Here is a 6355-nt window from a genome sequence, read left to right on the forward strand (position 1 = left end):
ATCTCTGTTAACTCTTTGTGAAGAGCAGTCAAGGGTGATTCCGGCTCTTCTTGGTGGTTTTTTTATCATTGGCCCATTGGTGTAGAAGGAGGTAGTGGCTCTCACTCAGTAAGTGAAGTTTCAGGAGGTGTGGGCATAGTTGTGTCTTATGGGGGGACTGTTGTTGTCTCCCACTCAATTAGACACAAATTACAATTGAATAACCTTCAAAAAACTAAAAGTACAGGGACAAAAGACACACCATGTAATCACACAGGAACAGTAACCAAAAAAAGAAAAAAAGGAAAAAGAAGAAGAAAAAAGAAGAAAGCCTGCAATATCTGGGGATAGGGCATTAAGAGAAAAAAAGTAGAGAAGGAGAATAATGAAGGAAAAAAAATGGGAAAAATTCAAAAAGAAAAGCAAGGAATGGGGTTAACCATGAGGAAAAAGGGGGGGAGGGAGTTAAATTTAAAAAAAAAAAAAATTTAATCAGGAACAGGGAAAAAAAAAATGCTGAAAACTAGGACCTGGGAGTGGAAGATTAAGAATAATAGTAAAAAGGACAAAAATATTAATAATGTTGTTGTTGTTGTTGTTGTTTGCCTTCGAGTCAGCCCTGACTCATAGCAACCCCTCCTTGGGTTTTCGAGGCAGTATCACTACGGAAGTAGGATTGCCCAAATAATAGTTGTTTTAAAACAGACAAATACAAATACAAGCAAACTAATTTCCAGAAAAAAGAAAGCAAAAAAGAAAAACATAAAAATAAAAAAAAAGAGAAAAAAAAAAATGGTGGAGGACAGGGCAGGGCACCCAGGTTCTGTCTGAGCACACAGACTGTGATGGAGTTCCTGTGGGCCCAGAAGGTAGGTGGGAGTGGGGGATGGCCCCGCCTCTGTTCACCAAGCTGGTGTGGGATATAAGAGTAACAAGAGGAATGTCGTACCTTTTCAGTCTTGCAGGTCCGGAGGGTCCTTGGGGTTGATGGAAAGCAGAACGTGTTCTTAAGCCCCAGGAATCTGCAAGAGCGCTGTCTCTTTAAATATCCAAAATAGCCGCTTTTAGACCTTCAAAATGGCGGCGCCCTCTGGACCAGGATAAGTCCACAGCTCAGCCCACCTTTCTTTTCACCTTCTCCGTTTATTCCCCAGCCACCGGAGCAGTCGTCCGTGCAGTCCCTGGCTAGCAGGGCTGATTTTTAGGTTAATTCTTAAGTCCTACCAGCACTCGGGAATCTCCAGACTGTCTGTGCTGTCAAGATTGCTCAGGATCACTGCCAGACCGCAGTTCCGTGTGTCTTCTTTTTCACTCAAATTCTTCTGCTAGTTGGGATTTAGTCCACTTCTATATCCTTCCCTTAAAGGCTCAGGGGTCCAGGATTATCTTCTGTGTCTGTGTTAATTGCTTTTCCTTTTCTTTGTTGAAGAGGGTCTGTGCAGTCTTTCTGCCTAGTCCGCCATCTTGCCAGAACTCCCTCCCCTGGGTCTTTAATTTTCCCCTTAACTACCCAACAACATTTTAACATGCCTTAATATCTTCTATATTTTAAAAAAATGCCTCAAATCCATTCCCTCCTTCCAGATGCCACCTCATTTCTCTGTTCCTTTTTACAGCACTCCAGAAAGTTACTGTATTCACTGCCTTGATTTCCCACTTCCTCAACCAGCTCCAGGATTTTTTCCCTGATAACTGAAATGTACTTATCAAGGTCACTAGCAACTTCATCTGGACAAATCTACTTCTTTAATTGTCAACTTACTTGACCCTTCAGCAATATTTGACACCATTTCATATGTTCTCTTTTTTTGGAATACATGTAACTTCCTCATCTGTCAATGATTTGAATGACTTATTTGCTGAGTCAAATAATAGTTTTAAAAACTGTAAGGTACTTCTTTAATATTTTGTGCTATTCACACTGCAGTGGTGACAGACATGATACAATTTTATGTTTAATCTGCATTATTAACATTTTCATGATCACTTTCTTAAGTCTAGATAACCAACATAACAATAAATCAAGTCCTGATTTGTAGCATTTGTCAATTTCAGTGATGTAAATACTCCCATAGAGAACAATTTTAAGCTTCCAACATAGCTTCAGGAAGAGATGCACAGTAACACACTATTTTTTACTGTGTTACAATAGACTAGTACTTTTCAACTGTGGGTAAATTGTCCCCAGGGGACATTTGGCAATGTCTAGAAATATTTTTAATCATCACACTGTACAACTGACATCTGGTAAGTAGAGGCCAGAGATTCTGCCAAACATTCTAAAATGCACAAAACAACAAAGAATTATCTGGCTCAAAATGTCAATAGTTGAGAAACCCTGTAACAGATACAGGTAAACTTACATAGAACATGACATAGAAAATGTAGTAAAATTTAAAGAATAATAGTAAGTAAAAACAATAAATGATGAATTTTGAATATTTATTACCTTTATTTAGTTATCAACATAACTAATTTAATTTTTAATAATGACCGTTTAAAAATCAAATTGTTGAAAATTTAACCATTGGCTCCACATAGCAGGTATAAACCAGGTCCAGTATACCACCCAAACTACTCCAGTCAATTTCCAATTTAATTCTGGTCTGGTTCTTGTCCCACTCTCTGAACTTATGTTCCATCTCTTTTCTCTAAACTTTAGTCATACTGTTTTCTTTCTTTCAAATCAAGCTCCTTTTTTTTTTTTTTTTTTAATTTTTATTGTGATTTGGGTGAAAGTTTACAAAGCAAATTCACTTTCCATACAGCAGGTCACATACACTTTGTCTCATGACACTGACTATAATTTCCCACAGTCCAACAGCTCCCCTCCCACTTCCTCCCCATAGTTACATCTTCCCTGTGTCCTTCCCTCTCATGCATTCCTGTCCCCCCAGGTGTCTCCCTGTGCATACACAGCCCTTCTATTCTCCGATTGATCTCTTTAAGGAGTGTACCTACCTAATCTAAATGTTCAACTCATATGCCTGTCTTTTGTTTGGGTGGAAGCCACAGGAGTGACTTTAATTCCAGACCTTTTGATGGTATCCCACATGAACCTTAGGCTTTCTTCATTTTGTTTTGATCTTTTTTGTGATTTATCCCTTTCCAAAGAAGTGTTCCATTATTTGCCTTCAATCTCCCTAATTCTGTCTTCCATTGATTCAGTTCTGCTCCTTTGCCCATTCAATGTCTTATCTATTTCTGAAAATTTAGTATTAATCTTCTGGATTTCTGTGGGTAGGTTTTGTATCATTTCCAATTTTTCATTTATTTTGTCATTTTGTTCTTGCATTGTCTTTTGAAATTGTTCTAGGGTTTTCTCTGTGTTTTCCTTGATCTGTCTCTCAAATCATTGAAGATACCTAAATATAATTCTTTTGAATTCCTTATCAGGGAGTTCGAATGCTGCATCTTCCTCAGGGATGTATTTTGGGTCTGTATCCTAGTCCCTGATTTCTCCTGCTTTATCTTGCTTCTTTGTATGGACTGTGATGCTCTGTTGTCTCTAAGGCATTGTGACATTTTTGTGTTTATATTTAATTGGTGATTATATGTTGGAGTGACTTGCCCATGATTTTCATTTTCTTTGTATTGTTTGTATGTTATCTATGCAAGCAGGGTACTGTGCTGTGCTCCTCTATTCACTAGTTGATAGCACTTTTACACTCACCACCTGTCTCATTTCCTGTTGTCAGCCTCTCATATGTCCCTGCCGATCTTGTCAAACAGAGCCTGTTCTTAGGTCTCTGGAATGCGAATGAGAATCCAATCACTTTAAAATCCAAAATGGTTGCCACTTGTAAACATTCAAAATGTCTGTGCCCTCAGTCACTTTAAATATCCAAAATGGCCACCGCATATAAACATTCAAAATGGCTACACCCTCAGTCACTTTAAATATCAAAAATGGCCACCACATGTAAACAATCAAAATGGTTGGCCCCCCAGACAGCAGAAAGTCAATAGTTTAGGTTGTCTCCCTCCTTACTGTTTCCCTTCCTAGTCATAGGCCACCAGCGCAGTTGTCCCTGCAGCCCTTGGTGACAAGAACTGATCTTCAGGTCAATTCTTAGGTCCCAACACCACTTGGAAATATTCAGGCCCTTGGTCCCATCAGAGTAGCTAACAGTCCACAGTTCCAACTGTCTCCATACTCAGTGTTTTTGTTCAGGTTTTTCCACCAGTTGGTGCCTAATCCACTTCTGTTTAGTTCCTTTTAAAGCTCAGGGCTCCAGGATTATATTCTGTATCTCTGTCAATTGGTTTTTCTTTTATTTATTGAAGATGGTCTGTGTTGCTTGTCTGCCTATTCCTCCATCTTACCGGAAGTCCCTCCATTTCCAAAATCACCCCAAACAAACTCAGTACTTCTTGAACAATAGTTTCCCATTCTCCCCTCTCCTTAGCCTCTCCCTGCATCTCATCAATAGTAAACTTTTTTAAAAAATTGTAGTTTGGGTAAAATTTTACAGAGCACATTCATTTTCCATTCAACAGTTCATACACATTTTGTTTCATGACATTGATTACAATCCCTACAATGTAACAGCTTTCTTCACACTTCCTCCCTGTGGTTACCCTTTCCCTGTGTCTTTCTTACCTATGTATTCTTACCTCCCTAGCTTTCTCCTTGTGCAAATGCTGCCCTTCTGATTTCCCATGGTTAATCATTCTAGGGAGTGCATCTCCCTGGTGTAACTGTTCAGCTCATAGTCCTGTCTGTTGTTTGGCTGAGAGTCTAGTCATGGGAGTGGGTCCAATTCCAGGCCATAAGGGTGACTTAGAGCTCAGGGATCTAGGTTTATCTTCTGTATCTGTGTTATCAGTTTCTCTTTTCTTTGTTGAAGAGGGTCTGTATAGCTTATCTGCCTATTCTGCCATCTTACCAGAAGTCCCTGAGCTTTGTTTTGGGGTGAATATTGTCCTTTTGGTTTCATATGGTTAATTGTTTTGAGTAAATCCTCGTGAATGTCATTGTTCATTTATAGCTATATGAAAGCTTAAATTCTAAAGTACTGGTTTGTGGAAAGCTGCAGTGTGCAGCTGGAGCCCTGATTTCATTTTGAGTCTTGACTTAAATTCATGTGCCAATTGAGCTCTTTGTGTTACTTACCCAATGCTTGCTGGCTATTAAACCAACAATGTGGCTATGCTTAATTTCAGGCAAGCCTAGAGAACAGCAGTTTTCTTTCAGGAAGAGTGTGGTTGAGAGTAGATTAACTAGTATTCAGAAAGGTGCTCACAGGGAGGGAACTTGCCTGGACATTTACCAAAAATAGCCAATCAGACATATGTTACCTTTAAGTTAAAGGTCAGGGTCCTGGTATTGTCTTATAACTATGACTCAGGGTATGTCATACCCCAACCACCATGTAGCAGGTAATTAAAACCTCAGAACCAATCCTGTAAACTTTTAAACCTGTAATTATGTATGTATTCCAGTTGTGGTCCTTTTCCTGCTTCTGTCCTACCTTCAACAATGATGAATTGACCGGCCACTAGTCTTGATTTTGTGATAATTTCCTTTGTTCTCTATCATATATAATGAGCACCATGTCTGTGATTCAGCAGATTCCATTGGCTTATATACTGGTACATGCTGACAGTTTGCCTCATCTGTATAATTGTCTGTTTTTGTCTTTGTCTTGTTTAAGGCTTAATAAAAGGGCCTCTATAAAACATTTTAAGGAATTCTCATGGCAAAATGGTTAAGGCATTTGGCTGGTAACAAAAAGGTTGGCAGTTCAAATCCATCTGTGGGAAAAACATGAGGCAGTCTGCTTCCATAAAGATTTATGGCCTTGGAAACCCTACTGGACAGTTCTACTCTGTATTGTAGGGTCGCTGTCAGTTGGAATTCACTCAATGGCAATGAGTGATAGAACATTTTTGAATCTGGTGTCTTTTTACCTAGCACATAAATCTGTCTATTGTTTGGCTGAAAGATAGGGGTGGGTTCACTTCCAGGTTTGAAAGGTATCTAAGGGTCATGGTCTTAGGGATTCCACCAATCTCTATCAGACCAATAAGTCTGGTCTTTTTTATGCTTTTGAATTTTGTTCTACATTTTTCTCCCATTATGTCTAGGACCTTTAGTCTCAATCAGAGCAGTCATAGTGGTAGCCACTCACTAATAAATTTTTATATTGATGCATTTGCCTATTCTAGATGTTTCCTATAAGTGAGGTCATACAATATTTGTGTTTTTGTGACTGACTTATTTCACTTAGCATAATGTTTTCAATATATATATATATATATATATATATATATATATAAGTGAAATAAGTCAGTCACAAAAACACAAATATTGTATTTCACTTAGCATAATGTTTTCAAGGGAGCTCTGGTAGCGTAGTGCCTAAGGCATTTG

This window comes from Orycteropus afer, unplaced genomic scaffold, assembly GCF_000298275.1.
Source record: "Orycteropus afer afer isolate SDZICR_OR568_19922 unplaced genomic scaffold, OryAfe1.0 scaffold00036, whole genome shotgun sequence".
Classification (NCBI taxonomy): Eukaryota; Metazoa; Chordata; class Mammalia; order Tubulidentata; family Orycteropodidae; genus Orycteropus; species Orycteropus afer.